At 44.6% G+C, this 18,588-nt stretch overlaps 1 protein-coding gene across 1 annotated transcript in view; it reads right to left on the bottom strand.

Moving 5' to 3' along the window:
* ASIC4 (acid sensing ion channel subunit family member 4) overlaps window positions 1-18,588 on the bottom strand; it is a 702,581-nt gene that overhangs the window by 559,634 nt on the left and 124,359 nt on the right. The window lies entirely within an intron of this gene.

Raw genomic sequence — 18,588 nt, 5'->3', positions numbered from 1 at the left:
GAGATGGCTAAAAATAAATGTGGACATTTAACCTCTAGAGAGCTGGAGAAAATTGCAGAAAACGATTTGTCTTCGCCTGATCAGCCCTTCTGCTGTCACATAATGATGTCTACTTGCTGGGGTTAATACTACACTTTGGGGCATATTCACTTACCCCCGGGTAAAGCTCCGGTTTAACACCCGGAGCTATTACATTGTTCTGCATTTTCCCCGGGCGGTTACCCATAGATTTGCGTTAAATGCTGGAATCTATGGGTTCCCTGTGCGATAAACCCCAGAGAGTGCATTTGCCGGGGATTTTACCTTGCAGCTTCGCTGTGAGGAAAAATCTGCATTAAGTGCACCCTCTAGGGCATAATTGCCTACTATCCTGGAAGTTGTGGGAGGTTTAGATTTTCGCTGCATTTTCCTGTGCTGGGTGGGGCCTAAGGACAGGAAAGTCCAGCTACGCCGCCCGAAGTGTGCAGCAGCGTCTCCTCTCTAGGCTTCTCCCAAAGCAAAGGGTCGTCAAGTATGATCTAGGGCTTAACACGCGGGGATGTGGGCTAAGTGAATCTACCTAAATGTGGTCAATGCAAAAACATCATATGAAAACAAGCATTATAGTGCCAATGTGCACAATAGATGGAGATTTTTGACCCAGACAATGGCAAGGGAAATATATAACATGACATTTTTTTCTAAATGAATAACTTGACTCAGATAGTCTGATTTAATACACAGTGCAAGTTGATCTAATAATTCTGTATCTTATGACAAACAATTAGATGTTAACTTGCATTATCACCTGGAATAGCCGGACCAAGGCTGTTATACAATAGGTTGTTAAGTTCATGTAGTTTTGCCGCAATAAATGTATTCCAGTTCGATCATGTGGTTCCAAAGCATAAAACAGCGATTTATTCCATAATATAAGTACAAGTACTGTACCCCCAATTACATTCGCATGCGCAAAGACAGCACTGCCACAAGCTTTTATATAAAATGTTCTGCATTCAGAGCAAGAGCTCACATAATTTATAAACGCATTCAAATAGTCCTTGGGGAATAAAGTCATTGGCTACATGCAGGGATCTGTGTATACTTGACGTCGGAAAGGTCAGGCACTTTTTCTTTGTCTGAGTGGCTGGATCTTAATAAAGCCTGAGGGTCCTGCTGAGGGCTATCCCATGTTAAATGTGCTTTGTCTTCTAGTATCATGGGTGAGGGGAGGAATAATTTTCAGGGTCAGGGAGACTGTAAACTTTACAGTGGTACTTTAAGGTTTGTGAACCCTTCAGAATTTTCTATATTTCTGTTGAAATTTGCCCTAAAACTACTGCATATTTTCAAAGAAGTCCTAAAAGTAGGCAAAGAGAACGAAATCAAACAAATGAGACAAAAAAATCAGACGTGGTCATTTTTTTGTTGAGGAAAATTATCGCATATCGCATATCTAATATACCTTTAGGTTTAGCAGATATTTTGAACATAAAATTAGAGTCAGGTATTTTCAATCTATGGGATGACAATGAGGTGTGAGTTGACAACCTGTCTTTTTAAGAGAACAGGGATCAATCAAAGTCTGATTTTCACAACACATGTTTGTGGAAGTGTATCATGCCACGAACAAAAGAGATTTCTGAGGACTTCAGAAGAGTTGTTGATTCTCATCAGACTGGAAAAGGTCACAAAACCATCTCTTAAGAGTTTGGACTCCACCAATTAACAGTCACACAGATTGTGTACAAATGAAGGAAATTCCAGAGTATTATTACCCTCCCCAGGAGTGGTTGACCAACAAAGATCACGCCAAGAGCATGTCTAATAGTTTGCAAGGTTACAAAGGAACCCAAGGTAACCTCTAATGTTAATGTTCATGAGTCCACAATCCAGATGACAATGAAAAACAATGGTATGCATTGCAGGATTGTGAGGTGAAAGCCAATATTTTCCAAAATGAACATTGCTACCCATCTGCAGTTTGCTAAAGATCACCTGGACAAGCCAGAAGACTATTGGAACAATGTTTTGTGGACAGATCAAAATAGAGCTTTTTGGTTTAAATGCGAAGTGTTATGTTTGGAGAAAGGAGAACACTGCATTCCAGCATAAAAACCTCATAACATCTGTGACACATGGTGGTGGTGGGATCATGGTTTGGGCCTGTTTTGCTGCATCTGGCCCAAGACGATTTGCCATCATTGATGGCAATAAATTCTGAATTATACCAGAATATTCTAAAGGAAAATGTCAGGATATATTTCCATAAACTGCATCTCAAGAGAACATGGGTCATGCAGCAAGACAATGACCCAAAGCACACAAGTCATTTGACCAAAGAATGGTTAAAGAAGAATACATTTAAAGTTTTCAAATGGCCAAGTCTAAGTCCTGACCTTAATCCAGCGGTCGCCAACCCATCGCAATGGGTAGCTCGCCATCGCAATCCGGGTAGCTTGACCTCCGGCGTCCTGCTGCTCACCTCAGGAGGAGTCCTCATTTAACTCCCCTGAGCCCGTCCGTCCATGCGCCCACGGCTCTCCTCTGCTCGTCTGTCCACGGCTCCGCTCTCCTCCATCTCAGAGTTAGAAAATGCTAGAGGTCATACTTGACCTCTAGCATCTGACTTGGATCACAGCGCTATAGCACTACACCGGAACTGCCGGGAGCGCTTAGCGCGGGGAGAGAATGGAGCTTCTGCAAAGCTACATCTTCTGCTCTGACACCCCCTCTGACAACGAGCTTTGCACCCACTGCCTGAAACCCCACTATCAACGGGCGTTATACCTAGAGACTGAAACCTGTGGGCAACGACCATTACACCCAGAGCCTGACACCCAAGTCAGCGAGCATTACACCCAGATCCTGACTCCTGTGGCAACAAGCATTACACCCAGAGCCTGACACCCCTGTCAATGAGCATTACACCCAAAGCCTGAAACCCGTGGCAACGAGCATTACACCCAAAGCCTGAAACCCGTGGCAACAAGTATTACACCCAAAGCCTGAAACTCGTGGCAATGAACATTGCACCCAGAGCCTGACACCCCTGTCAATGACCATTACACCCAAAGCCTGAAACTTGTGGCAACGAGCATTACACCCGACAAGCCTGAAACCCGTGGCAACGAGCATTACACATAGTGCCTGATACGGTAGCAGCAAACATGACACCCAGAGCATGAAACCCATGGCAGTAAAAGCATGACACCCCTAACAATGAGCATGACACCCAGAGCATTAAACCCCTGGCAACAAGCATGACACGCAGAGCATGAAACCCCTGGCAACAAGCATGACACCCAGAGCATGAAACCCATGGCAGTGAAAGCATGACACCCCCTAACAACGAGCATGACACCCAGAGCATTAAACCCCTGGCAACAAGCATAACACCTAGAGCATGAAACCCATGGCAAAAAGCATGACACCCAGAGCATGAAACCCCTGGCAACAAGCATGACACCCAGAGCATGAAACCCCTGGCAACGAGCATAGAACCCAGAGCATGAACCCCTGACAACGAGCATGAGACCCCTGAAATTTAGGTAATTTAAAAGCAATTAGAAGCCTTACTGTGGGGCGTAATGTATAATGGGTATTACGGTGTGTGGCATAATGTATCACTGGCATTGCTGGGGTGTCATAATGTGTCACAGGCATTATAGTGTGTGTTGCATAATGTATCACGAACATTGCGGTGTGTGTTATAATGTGTAGGGGCATTGCGGTGTGTGGTATAATGTGTCAGGGGCATTGTGAGTGTATGGCATAATGTATCACGGGCATTAAGGTGTGTGGCATAATGTACTGTATCACGAGCATAGCAACAATATCACTGTATTAATTAAATCTATCATTGTTTTTCTGTCTAACATTTATGTAATTTTCATTAAATGAGCTTCCATTTTTTTGGTTATTAGCCTGATTTTTTTTGCCAAGAAATTTTAGTGCTCTTTAGGAGGTTTATTTTTTTCTTGAGCAGCTCACACCCCACTTAAGGTTGGAGACCACTGACTTAATCCAATCGAAATGTTGTGGAAGGACCTGAAGTGAGCAGTTCATGGGAGGAAACCCACCAACATAACAAAGTTGAAGCTGTTTTAGACGGAGGAAAATGGTAAAATTCCTCCAAGCCGATGTTCAAGACTGATCAACAATTACCGGAAACAATTATACCCTTTTCAGGCAGAAAAGTCTGAAAGTCCCGGCAATTACCTGACATTTCAATGCTGGGGTCGTTTTGCCGGGACCTGCCTGACCCCCCCCCCCCCCCCCCCCCCCCCCTTTCACACAGACATGCAAATTACCGGGTCAACATTTTTTACCCGGTAATTTGCAGATCAGGACGGGTATTTTGTCTGTGTGAAAGGGTCAACCTGTGTCATAATTCCCATGTCTCCGACCCTGGTAAATTCCTGGGTAGAAGTCCCGGGAATTACAACACGGGTTGAACCTTTCACACAGAAAAAGGACCTGTGTTTCATGAAATTATCGGGTGGAACTGCTTCACCCGGTAATTTCATTTTCTGTCTGAAAGGGGTATTACATGCAGTTATTGCTGCACAAGGGGGGTCGTACCAGAAACTGAAAGCAAAGGGTCACATACTATTGCCATTCACAGATATGTGATATTGAATAATTTTCCTGAATAAAAAAAAGAGCATGTCTAATTTTGTTGCCTCATTTGTTTGATTTGGTTCTCTTTATCTACTTTTAGTACTTGTGTGAAAATCTGAGGTAGTTTTAGGCCAAATTTCAGAAGAAAGTTCACAAACTTTCAAACACCACTGCACATTTAACTTTACTTTACATTAGATTCCCAGTAAATGGATCTGAAAACATAACATTTATAATATTATATTGATATAAGCAGTAGATATTTGGTATTTAAATCAAACAATGCGTATTATTTTATGCTGATTAAAACCATGAGCATACAGTTATGCAAAATTATAAATATACTTAAACTACAGTTTTAATGTAAGAACTTTATATTGATCATATTTAATAACTGCACTTTGCAATCGTCTCTGCAGGATCACCAGAGGCTTCAGTATGCTGCGCACTGAGAGCCTCATTTAGCATCAGTTGCAAATCGGAAATTATCGTGCGATGAGCGATTATCGGCACACTGCGCATGCGTACACAACCAGACACAAGACAGTGTGGCACGTGCCAAGTCCGATTTTCGTGATCGCACATAGTTATCTGCACACACAATAGCAATCACATTTAGCAACGATAAAAAGGAGGTGGTGGATGGATACGCAATTTCTGCAATGCAGGGTGAGTAGTGGGGTTTGTCGAGGGCATTGCAATCGCAATATATGCACAACTTATTGCAGGAATTGAAAATGCATCAACAGCATAGGCTGGCTAGCTAGAGAGCTATGCAGATTGTGGGAGTACTGATGACAGCTGCAAAAGTTCCGATGGTCAAGCTAATAATGACAAAATCACAGGTAGTTGGTGTTTACAGTGATGCAGAGAATGCTGTTTAGTGAGCTGTATGCCTAATTAAATAAATTAGCTTAAAAAAGATGAAATTATATATATGAAAATATTTATTATTTTTACTTCAGTTTTTTAGTACCATAGATCAAATAAAAATCAAAAAGCATCAAATCAGCAATATAATTTAAAAACAATTTTTTCTTGTTAATAGATTTTTCTGTATAAACTGTATAAATATCCCTCCTTTCTTTCTGGTCCTCAGAGATTGTTTTCAATTAATAGCTACCTTAGTTAATCTCAAATGTATCCAACTAATCTCTGTGGAACAGAAGAATTTGTTGCTCCCTTTATAATCTGCAACAAAGTAATTTTACTGACTATGCAGTTATATACTTTTTATTATTTATTAATTGCAGGTCAACATATGTTGTATACATTGTGCAGTGTGGCTGTGGAAAGCAATATGTAGGTCGTACTACACGCACACTAAATATAAGGTTCATGGAACATTGGAGGAACATCAATAAAGGTATAAAAACACATCCTCTCTCCAGCCACACTGCACACTGTCCTAACTCCACACCTAATGATATTAAATCAAAGGAATTGAACAGATTAAACTCACAAGTAGAGGGGGAGACAGGTTTAGCCATTTGTGTCGAAGAGAAGCATTTTGGATCTCCGACTAAATACAATGTTTCCGAATGGACTTAACGACACAGTGGAACTCAACAATATTTAACATACAGTCTCCTCATTACCAGCAAGCAGGTGATGGAAGTTCATAATGACCATTGGGAAGAATAAATCTCTGGGGTACATATACTTTGTAGAAAGACCTTCCTCGAATGTGTATATATTATATATACCTCATACTCATTCCCAACTTGACATATATTCTGGATGACATTGGATGTCCGTCCGAGCCATCCAGAGTGGAAGGTCAGGTGTGAAGTATGAAAGAAGAAGGGGGCATTTTAGCTATACTTTTGCTCTCTTCAACACTTCTCCTCTTTAGATATTTGGAGGACTAGTTAGTAAAAACAGTAGGGTTCTATTATTTAGGTAGTCATATTTGTCTTAGTGGGATCTCTCGGATTAATGCCGACTGAGATTTATAATCATGTAGATCAGGGGTGGGGAACATTTTTTCTACTGAGGGCAATTTGGATATTTATAAAATCCTTCGGGGGCCATACAAAAATTCTCAATTTAAAAAATTACCCTGCCCCCCAGTAGGTCTGCCCCTTAGAGGTACTGTGCGCGCCCAAAAAATGGGTGTGGCCAGTTAAAATGGGACGTGATACACATATGCCCCCAATAGTGCGGTGCCAGATCCACAATTGCCCCCACAGTGCCAGGTATACAAATGCCCCCACAGTGCCAGGTATACAAATGCCCCCCCCCCCCACAGTGCCAGGTATACAGATGTCCCCACAGTGCCAGGTATACAGATGCCCCCACAGTTCCAGGTATACAAATGCCCCTCACAGGTCCAGGTATACAGATGTCCCCACAGTGCCAGGTATACAGATGCCCCCACAGTGCCAGGTATACAGATGCCCCCACAGTGCCAGGTATACAGATGTCCCCACAGTGCCAGGTATACAGATGCCCCCACAGTGCCAGGTATACAGATGCCCCCACAGTGCCAGGTATACAAATGCCCCCCACAGTGCCAGGTATACAGATGCCCTCCCCCCTCCCCTCCGTGCTGCTTACCGTGGACGGAGGAGAGCGCGGCTGTCGGGTGGGAGCGGCGGCGTGTAGTACTTCAAACCAGCCGCCGATTCGAGAGCCAATCAGAGCTCGCGGACCAGCAGCCGCGGCTCCTGATTGGCTGCCGGTCTGCGAGCTCTGATTGGCTCACGGACCGGCGGCTGGTTTTAAGTACTACACGCCGCCGCTCCCACTCGACAGACGCGCTCTCCTCCGTATCCCTGTTCTGACAGCTGAGACACACTGCCGCCGGACTGAGCGGCAACGTGTCTCACTGACACAAGCTGGTGGGCCGGACCAAACGGCTTCGTGGGCCGTATACGGCCTGCGGGCCGGAGGTTCCCCACCCCTGCGCTAGGTGATATGCTTGTTACCAGAGGTATCATGTGCTGGGTTTCAAGCTTGTTGCCAGGGGGTAATATTCATTGCCAGGGGTTTCATGCACTGGGTGTCATGCTCGTTGCTAGGGGGTAATGCTTGTTGCCAGGGATTTCATGAGCTGGGTGTTGTGCTTGTTACCAGGGGGTAATGCTTGTTGCTAGGGCTGTGCTCCCAGTGCCACATATGCCCCCAATGCCAGATATTCCCCTACAGTGCCAGATAAAAAATATGCCCGCACAGTGTCAGAAACACATATGCCCCAGTGCCAAATATGCCCCCTCCCAGTGCCAGATACACATATGCCCCCAGTGCCCCATATGCCCCCCCAGTGCCAGCTACACATATACCCCTAGTGACAAATATGCCCCCCCAGTGCCGGTATACATATACCCCAGTGCCAAATATGCCCCCCCAGTGCCAGTTACACATATACGCCAAGTGCCAAATATGCCCTCCCAGTGCCAGTTACACACCTTCCCCAGGTTCCCCCGCTGCTGTGAGTTTTGGGAAGGAGCCGGAGGGCACAGCACGCGCCTCTCCCGTGTGTCCCTCCTGGGTCTCTGGCAGCGACATGTCTGTTAAATGAAGTGCTGGTTCGTGAGCCAATCAGAGCTGTGTGTCCCTCCTGGTTCTCCAGCGACATGCCGCCGCCGGAGAACCAGGAGGGACACACAGGAGAGTTATGCGCTGTGCCCTCAGGCTCCTTCCCAAAACTCACAGCAGCAATCAGTGGCGGCGGTGCCCCCGCAGACCTGTGCTTCCAAGCCACTGCAGTGGCTGTGGTGACAGTAGTTACCCTACTGATCTCCGACACCATCTTCCGGCTGCGTGACCCAAGGGATCAGGCAAGCCAGCTGCTGCATTTGCTACACAGAGGTCAGGAAATCTCTGTCCTCTGACGGAGATCCTGGCCTCTTTCCTCCCCTACAACTCCAGTAACATGCCTTGTTTAAGAAACGAAAGCCGTCGCCACCCCCTCCTTGCCCCCAAACGGCTTCAGACCGTGGAATACTGACACACTGATGCTCTCCATGTGCAGTACAGGTCAGGCACATGCGCAAAGTACCAAATACCAACTGCTCTGCTCACTGCAGTTCCCATGGACACCGTAGATATATTGTCTCTCCAGTATTGAGACTTTGGAAAGTTTCTGTGGACTGGACCCAGACACATGAATGGACACCTACCTCAGGTCCCTTCAATTCTAGTGTCCCCCAGATGGTACTCTGCTTCTGGACTTTATCTTTCAGCTACACAATGGATCTTGTTACACAATGTACTGAACCTTGGACATGCATCCGTGCTCCCCCTGGCTCCTAACCCCACCCAGTGAATGTCTGCTTTCCCTCCCCCATTCATTCTTCACAGTGCCTACTGTCCACCCCTGAACAGCCATTCTAATCCACATTTTTTATCTAACGCACCTTTCCTTAGTGGTATCCTGTTGCCCTATCCTTCCACAAGTGTTCTCTCTTCACTAACAGGGATTGTCTCCTCGTCTCCTGGCATATAAGGTTTCTAATTTTGCCTTCTGTTTACTGTATTTTGCAGGTCAACTTTATTTTTGTTTATATGGCCTATTACCTTAAAATATTATTGTGTATTGTATATTTCTCCAATATTGTTTTCTGAACAACAGTCAGTCATTGCCTCCATAGTCTATTTAGATTGTGTAGAAACACAGGTTACCCACCTAGAGCACAGACTTAGTGATGCAGAGATCTTCCTAGTCAATGCCCAAAACACTATATTCTCACTGTCCAAATCTTTGCACAATATAGTTTATAAGCTGAATGACCTCAAAAACTAGAACAGGAGAAATAATTTAAGTTTTCTTGGTATTCTGGAATTGGTATGGGCCCTGACCTTTTCAAGTTTCTCCAAGTCGGCCTACCTACCACTCATTACTGTACCTTATCTAGCACTATCATGCTTCTTGTGAGGGCTCATCACATTGGCTTGGAGAAAGCAGATACTAACCTGCACAATGGTAAAACCAATATATTTACTGATGTTTACTTCAGCATCTCCCATCTTCCTCTCCTAATAAGTGCTCTCCCAGTCTCGGTAGTTAGCATAATTATATTCTTTACCGTTATGATGCGTATACTGTATGTTACATCTCAATGCGTGTCACTGTTTTTATTTTATTTGTTGAGGTGTTTTTTTTCAGTTTTATCTTTATGTTTATATAATATGTGGTCTGTCCTTACACAGGCTTTGTTAATTGTTCTCTGGTGGAAAATTTGAACATTTTGTGAAGTGGAATGAGTTATTTTTAATAGTTGAGTTGCCATACTGCATATTTTTTCTTAGATCTTTGTGCCCTTTCCTTTTGATGATATACTGTATTATGGGATTGTATTTTTTCCTTACCCTATTGTTCTCTTTTACTTTTTTGAGGCTTCCCATATGTGATTCTTGTCCTATGCTTTTGCCCTAATTACCCCCCATTCTTTGGCTAGGACAGAGTGGGGATCCCGATCATATATTTCCGATTCTGTGTCGGGTGTCCCGCTATGTGGGTATTGGATGAGTAAATATTCTACTACTTGATGGCCCTCCCATTTGTCTGCTCCCCCTTCCATGCTTGGAATCATAGAATGGAGTGTAGGAGGCCTCAACTCCCCAGTTAACAGAAAACATGTGTCTTCTAATTTAACAACTCTAACTCCTGATATTTCTTTGTTACTAGAAACCCATTGGTGTTTAACTCAAAATATATCCCACAAAGACTCCTTTATTAGGAAATAGAAACACAGAAACATAAAATTTGATGGCAGATAAGAACCACTTGGTCCATCTAGTCGGCCCCTTTTATTATGCTTTAGGTAATCTCAACCTTTTTAGATCCTTAGGAATGCATGTAAGTTCCAAAAAGACTACCATACTCTTGAGGGATGCTGCAGTACATGCTCCTCGATATCACTGTAGGCCTCCACCGTAGTGAACATCTATGCTCGTAAACTTCCTAACCACTTCCGTTTCCACATTACTGTTTCAAAGATCTATCCCTAATTTAATTTTGTGGATAATTCATCGCTTATTAAATCTTCTTCCTCTCCATCCCATTCTTCCTTCCTACATACCTCTCCTAATCTGATGCTTTTCGAGATTTGTTGTTCTGTTGGCTTGAATATGTAGATAACAATCTGGCCCATTGGGGTGATTCTATTATTTTCTGGGTAACTAACTGGTAGAGCAGTTATGAGGAGCCATGTGCTTTCCTCAAGGCCAAGTGCCAAATATAATAGAGTGAGAGTTTCAGAAAGTGAGAGATTTGGTGAGGTTTTTCTTTTTTAAAGTGGCAATCATTTACACTGCAAAACCAGGTTGATCTTGCTGTGTAAATGATTGCCACTTTAAAAAAAACCTGCAAAACCTTACCAAATCTCTCACTTTTAGAAACTCTCACTCTATTACATTTGGCCCCAAGTGTCAGAGAGAATATAAGGATAAATATTCTTCATTACCTGCTGCATGTCTAATATATTTTCAGTTTGTTTATTCTCCTGCTGACACTAACGTACAAACCTACATTTCTGCTAGACAACTGTTGGAAAGTTTTCATTCTTTCTGAGGCCCAACAGAAGGATTACTCTAAGAATCAATTCTATCACTGGGGCAGCAAAGCAGGCAAGATTTTGACCTGCATGTCCCAGAGGAGACTGATTCTGGCCGTTCAACATCCCTCCTCGCATGTAAAACTTACTGCGGCAAAGGATATATTGTAGCTACATAATTTTTACAGTTTTATGAGCACCTGTATACAGCTCTCCCTGATTTCCCATACTTACTGTATGCTCTGGCTTAGTATCTGAGGCAAACTTAAACTTTCCTCCACGTATTGCAATTTATCGAATGCTGACTTACCAGAATGTAAGGTTCAAGAGGTAATCTTCAACATTCATAACATTAAAACCTCAGATCCCAATGGCTTCAGTACTGAAATTTATAAAATTCTGAATGTGATGCCCTTTCTTACTACTTTATTTGAAAAACTGCATGCTGACTCCTCCACTTACCCTTCATTCAACGATGCCCGTACAATTTTCCATCCTAAGCCCAATAAAAACAGGTCTCTTGTAGACCTATAACTCTCCTTAACAAAAACTATAAAATAATGGCCAAGATGATTGTTAATAGAGTCCAATCAATCCCCCCCTTCATTCTCACCCTAACCAATTTTGCTGCAGGCAGGCGAAACCAAATCCCAGGAAACAGCCCCGTTAGAAAAGTAGATGACAGCAATATGTTTCAGGACAGCTAGGTGACAAATGTCACAGGAAAGGTAGGTGATAGCCACAGGTCACAGAAAAGGTAGGTAACATTCATAGGTCACAGGAAAAGTAGATGACAGCCACATGTCACAGAACAGGTAGGTGACATACGTCACAGGAAATTTAGGTGATTGCTACAGGTCACAGAAGAGGTAGCTAACATTTATGGGTCACAGGAAAGGTAGGTGACAGCAATAGGTCACAATAGGATAAGTAGATGACATCCACTTGTCACAAGCCAGGTTTGTGCTAGTCGTAGGTTACAGGACAGGTCAGTGAAAGCCATAGGTCAAAGGACCCATGCATCACAGGAAAAGAAGAAGACAGCTACATGTCACAGGACAAGCAAGTGAAAGTCGTACATAACAGGAAAGGTAGACGTCAGCCATAGGACACAAGAAAGGCAGAGGTGTATAGTTAAACATCTAGGATACTAGCATATAGCTTTGTCAAATAAAAGTTAGTAATAGCATTTGATTGGCACTATTCATCCAAATTGTGTATATACCACAGGAGCTCCCATATGAAAGTTGGCCAGTGAGCGTACTGCATGCAGTAAGGATGACACAAATACAGTATATACTGAACATAAGTACAATTCCATTCAACCAGATGAAAGAAAATAGCAGTGTAAAATGGACCTGTCTCTTCTGTCTCATGAAATATAAAATAAAGAGAAGGCAACACAGAGGAGTGTAGTTATAAGCAGCGAGAGAAAAGAAGAAAGTGCAGTAATATAAAATACAACTGCAAACACAAGAGGGTTGGAAATAGCAATACTGTTTTAAAAAGTATGAAATCTGTGATGCAAATATCATGAAAAGCATAAAGATTTTTATAAGTGGTTTCTAAGACTGTCAGGTAATTATATAACTGAAAATATTACTTTGTAATTGTACAAATCTGTAAAAGTCTGAAAGATGTGTGGTCCTTGAGGACACAGGCACTAAGGGAGGTAACAATGTATGAATAAAGAACAGTCTGCCGCCAGGCTCTTGATCTCTGTCATGTATAGCAGCCTCTGCGTGAAGCGCAGAACCTTTTCCGTAAGGCGGTCTGTCCTAGAGGTACTATGCTAAGCATCACTGTTTTTTTTTACTAAGCTTCTACTCATGGAGCAAAGACAGATTGGTTTTGTAGGTTCAAAAGAAATTATATCTCACCATCCAAAGTAATTCAGTCCTAGAGGATCCCAGCTATATAAACTGCGTTGTTTCCCTAAACTATCCAGTGTGGATAATCCCTTCCAATTACTTTCTATTTTCTTCCCATAGTAAAGGCGCAGAATACAAACCTCCCTCCCCTTGGGTTGCTGCATTGATTGTGAGAATGGGAAGGTCCTTTGAATCTGCCCCCTGCTGTTCACTTGTGTTTCTTGTTTACTTATTTTCCTCTTCCTAGCTTTGAAGTAAAACTGAAATCCATCTGTAAGCATCTGTCTGAGCGAGGCAAGAGATAGCGGCATGGCCGAGTCTAATCTGTTCCTGACATTTTGTATCTCTTCTATACCATTTTCAATCACGTCAGAACTCTGAGATATACTTTCCACTACGGTGTCACTTGCATAATAATAAGAGGCAATCACGGATCACAAAGAGGAAGACCATTGCACAAATTCTTTTTTTGTGAAGTCACATGGCTACACGTGTTTTATATGGAGACATAAGATTTGTGACCCAAGGTGATCCAGGAGGACGCAAATCTCTTCTCCGTATTAAAGGCCTGGAATTCTCCAACTGTGAGGTCACGGAAATGACATTTTGTTCTTAGAATTTCTTGTTGCTCCTTTTTTTTTTTCTATAAACCCATTTCTAGGGGACTTCAACCAAACTAATAAGAAGATAATCAAAAGTGTATATAATTAAAGAGTACAATGTACCCTGGCCCCCGTGATTCATTTAGCACAATGATACAATTAATGGAGCAGTATTAGGATAAAAGGGAAAGTTAAACGTAGTAAATGGTGTGGCCCTACATTATGTTGAAATTTGATGTTTATTTTAGCAGTTTTCACAGTGTGCATGTTCTCTAACACCGCTAGCCCAGAATTAAGCAATGGGATTGTTTCCATAGACAATGGAATGGTTTTGATTGAACCTTGTAAGTAACAAATCAGACAAGTGGGGCAACTTGTGCACATAAAGAAGCATTGTGGGCCTGCAGATTTTGTGGTTTGAAAATGACCCTCAGACAGTGTCACTAGAATAAACCCCACAGCACATTGATACAGCATAGCTATTACTAGCAGCCATCCCTTACTACAAACCAGTGGCGGAACAAGCAAGCGGTGGGCCCAGGTGCAACAAAATGCTTTGGGCCCCCCATCCAAGTACACCCCATGGGCAGTGCGCGCCGTAGGCGCGCGCGCAAAAATACATAGTGGCGTGGCTTCGTGGGGAAGGGGTGTGTCCACAAAATAATACCAATTCATAAAACGGTGCACAGTAGTCTCCATTCTTCAAATTACGCCGCACAGTAGCACCACTACACCAGGTAGAGACCCTTTTACTCCTTACAGCGAACAGATTCCCCTTTTTACACATAACGGCAGACAGCGTGCACTTTTTACACATAACGGCAGACAGCGTGCCCTCGTTACACATAGCGGCAGACAGCATACACTTTTTACACAATGGCAGACAGCGTGCCCTCGTTACACATAGCGGCAGACAGCGTGCCCTCGTTACACATAGCGGCAGACAGCGTGCACTTTTTACACATTACGGCAGGCAGCGTCCCCATTTTACACATTACGGCAGACAGCGTCCCCATTTTACACATTACGGCAGACACCATACACTTTTACACATAACGGCAGATAGCGTGCCCTTTTTACACATTACGGCAGGCAGATTCTACCTTTTTACACATAGCGGCAGGCAGATTCCCCATTTTTACATTGCGGCATGCAGATTCCCCATTTTTATACATAGCGGCAGGCAGTCCCCCCTTTTTACACATTGCGGCAGGCAGTCCCAACAAATAAAAAAAGAAATTACCTGCTTGTTGCCAGGGGTTTCATGCACTTGGTTCCATGCACAGTGCCAGGATGTCATGCTCGTTGCCAGGGGTTTCATGCACTGGGTGTCATGCTCGTTGCTAGTGGGTAGTGCTTGTTGCTAGGGCCGTGCTCCCAGTGCCACATATGCTCCCAGTGCCAGATATTCCCCCACAGTGCCAGGTATATGCACCCAGTGCCAGATATTCTCCCACAGTGCCAGATATTCCCCCCCAGTGCCAGGTATATGCCCCCAGTGCCAGGTACATGCCCCCCCAGTGCCAGTTATATGCCCCAGTGCCAGGTATATGCCCCCAGTGCCAGATATTCCCCCCCAGTGCCTGCTTCCCCCCCAGTGCCAGGTATATGCCCCCAGTGCCGGGTATATGCCCCCCCAGTGCCAGATATTCTCCCACAGTGCCAGATATTCCCCCCCAGTGCCAGGTATATGCCCCCAGTGCCAGATATTCCCCCCCAGTGCCAGGTATATGCCCCCAGTGCCGGGTATATGCCCCCCCAGTGCCAGATATTCTCCCACAGTGCCAGATATTCCCCCCCAGTGCCAGGTATATGCCCCCAGTGCCAGGTACATGCCCTCAGTGCCGGGTATATGCCCCCCCAGTGAAAGGTATATGTCCCCAGTGCCAGATCTGTCCCCCCAGTGCCAGGTATATGTCCCCAGTGCCAGATCTGTCCCCCCAGTGCCAGGTATATGTCCCCAGTGCCAGATCTGTCCCCCCAGTGCCAGGTATATGTCCCCAGTGCCAGATCTGTCCCCCCAGTGCCAGGTATATGTCCCCAGTGCCAGATCTGTCCCCCCAGTGCCTGCTCCCCCGGTCCCCCCTCCCCCCCCTATGTGTTGGAGGGACACGAGCGCATCGCGCGTCTCTACTGTGTCCCTCCTGGCTCTCCCCCGCTTGTCTAATGAAGCATGTGCCGTTCGTGAGCCAATCAGAGCTCACGAACGGCACATGCTTCCTTAGAGCGGCCGGGGGAGAGCCAGGAGGGACACAGAGAGACGCGCGATGCGCTCGTGTCCCTCCAACACATAGGGGGGGGGGGGCCGGGGGAGCGGGGGAGCAGCAAGGAGGGAGAGGAGAACGCAGATTGACATGCGGACTCTCGTCCGCATGTCAATCTGTTCTAAATGCCGGCCGGCGGCTGTGGGCCCCTGAGTGCGGCGGGGCCCCAGTGCAATGCACTGCCTGCCCCGCCAGTAGTTCCGCCCCTGCTACAAACTAATAGGTCGCTGAGATGTGTATTCCCTAAAGCAAGCAAGACAGAGCTGACCACTCAATTCAAGATGCTTTATGACAGTGCAGGGTAGACAGTGATAAACCAGGCTACGACTTGGGGCTATATATAATGTATATCACACAGAGATTAGAAATAGGGAGTTATTAAAACTACTGTGCCTGCAGCCAATGCTGTGTACTGTGTTTATTCTTCATCATTCATACCACAGTGCGGCCAGTAAGGAGCAATAAGGACAGCACAGCAAAATGTTTCAGTAGTTAGTTTTAAATTAATTGGGACTTTCTTTCTGTGTTTCTCACAAGGAAAAGCACAGTGTAGACCAGTGGTTCCCAAACTTTTTTGGATCACGGCGCCCTAGAGGATCAGAATAGTTTTTTCACGGCACAAAGAAATAGTAAATTAAGTAATCTGTGTTTATATGTGTAATGGCAGTACGGATGGTGTAATGGTTAGCATTACTGCCTCACAGCACTGAGTTCATGGGTTCGATTCCCACCATGGCTCTACCTGTGCGGAGTTTGTATATTCTCCCCATACTTGTGTGGGTTTCCTCCCACAATCCAAAAATATACTGGTAGGTCAATTGGATCCCAACAAAAATGAACCCTAGTATGAATGTGTACATGTGGTAGGGAATATAGATTGTAAGCTCCACTGGGGCAGGTACCGATGTGAATGGCCAAATATTCTCTGTAAAGCGATGCAGAATATGTGTGCGCTATATAAATAACTGGTAATAATAATAATATATGTCATCCTTATGTTCCATTGTGTGGTAAAGGACAAGATTTGCTTCTGTTTGTCCACATATTTTGTGATTGGCAGCCACCAGCACTGGTTCTGACTTTTACATTGACCAGAATATAATTTGAATTGGTCTTGTACTACCAATCCAAGGCGCCCCTGCAAGTGTCCCCAGGCACCACAGGGTGCCACGGCACACAGTTTGAGAACCACTGGTGTAAACTATTTCTCTGGTCCTTATTGTATATCTCTTAATTAGACTAACGGAGTGACTCTTTGGGCAGTATTCAATACTTTTCACCCCCTTCCACACCCGTTCTGTTACTGCTAACGGGCGTGGCATCATTGTTTCAGCTCGCTACCTCCCGGGGTAGCAAGTCATCCAACCCTTTACGCAGCTAAACCTGATTACTATGGGTGCGATATTCACGATAATGGGGATCACTTTAGAAAGGAGATTGGGTGTGACATATCATTTAAATACCGCCCTCTAAGTCATAAATTTAAGGTGCAGGTGCCAAATGTGATATAATCTAGCAAACAGCAGTTATAAAGGATTCCTACCATAAATTAGTATTTACTCTTGCCCGTGGCTCTTCAATAACTTTGTAAAACCGCCGTCAAATTAAAGGGGGTTTTCCACCCTCATTAGCCTTTGCTTTGTTAGCTCTTAGCTGTCCTCAGGGTGGATTGGCCATACGGATCACTGGGAAGACTTCCAGTGAGCTGACAAGCCTTTATGGCTACCTGTTGGATGGGTGATTTTTTTTCTTTTGGTTGACATGTGGCCCTGCTAAGCAGTTGAGCATGACATGCAGCCCACTGCACCTGTCATAGCAAGCAGAGCAGCCCCTGTAACACAAACTTATTTTCCACGTGCTGCTGGCTGTATGGCATTGACCTTGAGGAAGAAAAGACCCGTTATAACTAACTTCTGCCCTCTCCTGAGAGTCCCAGCTTGGCAGCCTCACCCCTTCCTGTCCTCTCCCCTGGACTCCAAGACTGGCAGCCTCCTGCCTTCCTGTGGGCCATTGGCATTTCTATAATGGGTGCGGTGCACACGGGCCCCTGGGTCCAGAGGGGCCAACACCGCACACACTGCACCCATTTAATATATTTACCGTTCCGGAGTCCCGCGGCGAGTGTCCCCTTATGAAGGCATAAATCACTTGGAAAATGGCCCCTGCATACTGCCAGAGTCTACTTGCTGCCGGAGAGGAGGGGGCCCGCGACGGAGGCTGCACGCGGGTCCCCTCCTCTCTTAAAACACCCCTGCTGTGGGCCTTATTCAAACCTGATAGCATCAGCAAAATTTTTCTCTAATGGGCAAAACCATGTGCAGTCCAGGTGGGGCAGATATAACATGTGCATAGAGAGTTAGATTTGGGTGTGGTGTGTTCAAACTGAAATCTAAATTGCAGTGTAAAAATAAAGCAGCCAGTAATTACTAGAAATGTGCGGCGGGCACTTTTCGTGTTTTGTGTTTTGGTTTTGGTTCTGGTTCCATGCTCATGTTTTGGATCTGGATTGGTTTTGCCAAGACCACCCTTTGTGTTTTGGTTTTGGATCTGAATGATTTTTGAAAAAAACATAAAAACAGCAAAAATCACAGAATTTGGGGGTAATTTTGATCTTACGGTATTATTAACCTCAATAACATTAATTTCCACACATTTCCAGTCTATTCTGAATGCCTCACACCTCACAATATTGTTTTTAGGCCAAAAGGTTGCACCGAGGTGGCTGTATGACTAAGCTAAGCGACACAAG

This window comes from Pseudophryne corroboree, chromosome 7, assembly GCF_028390025.1.
Source record: "Pseudophryne corroboree isolate aPseCor3 chromosome 7, aPseCor3.hap2, whole genome shotgun sequence".
Classification (NCBI taxonomy): Eukaryota; Metazoa; Chordata; class Amphibia; order Anura; family Myobatrachidae; genus Pseudophryne; species Pseudophryne corroboree.
This window is presented reverse-complemented; position numbering and strand designations above follow the sequence as displayed.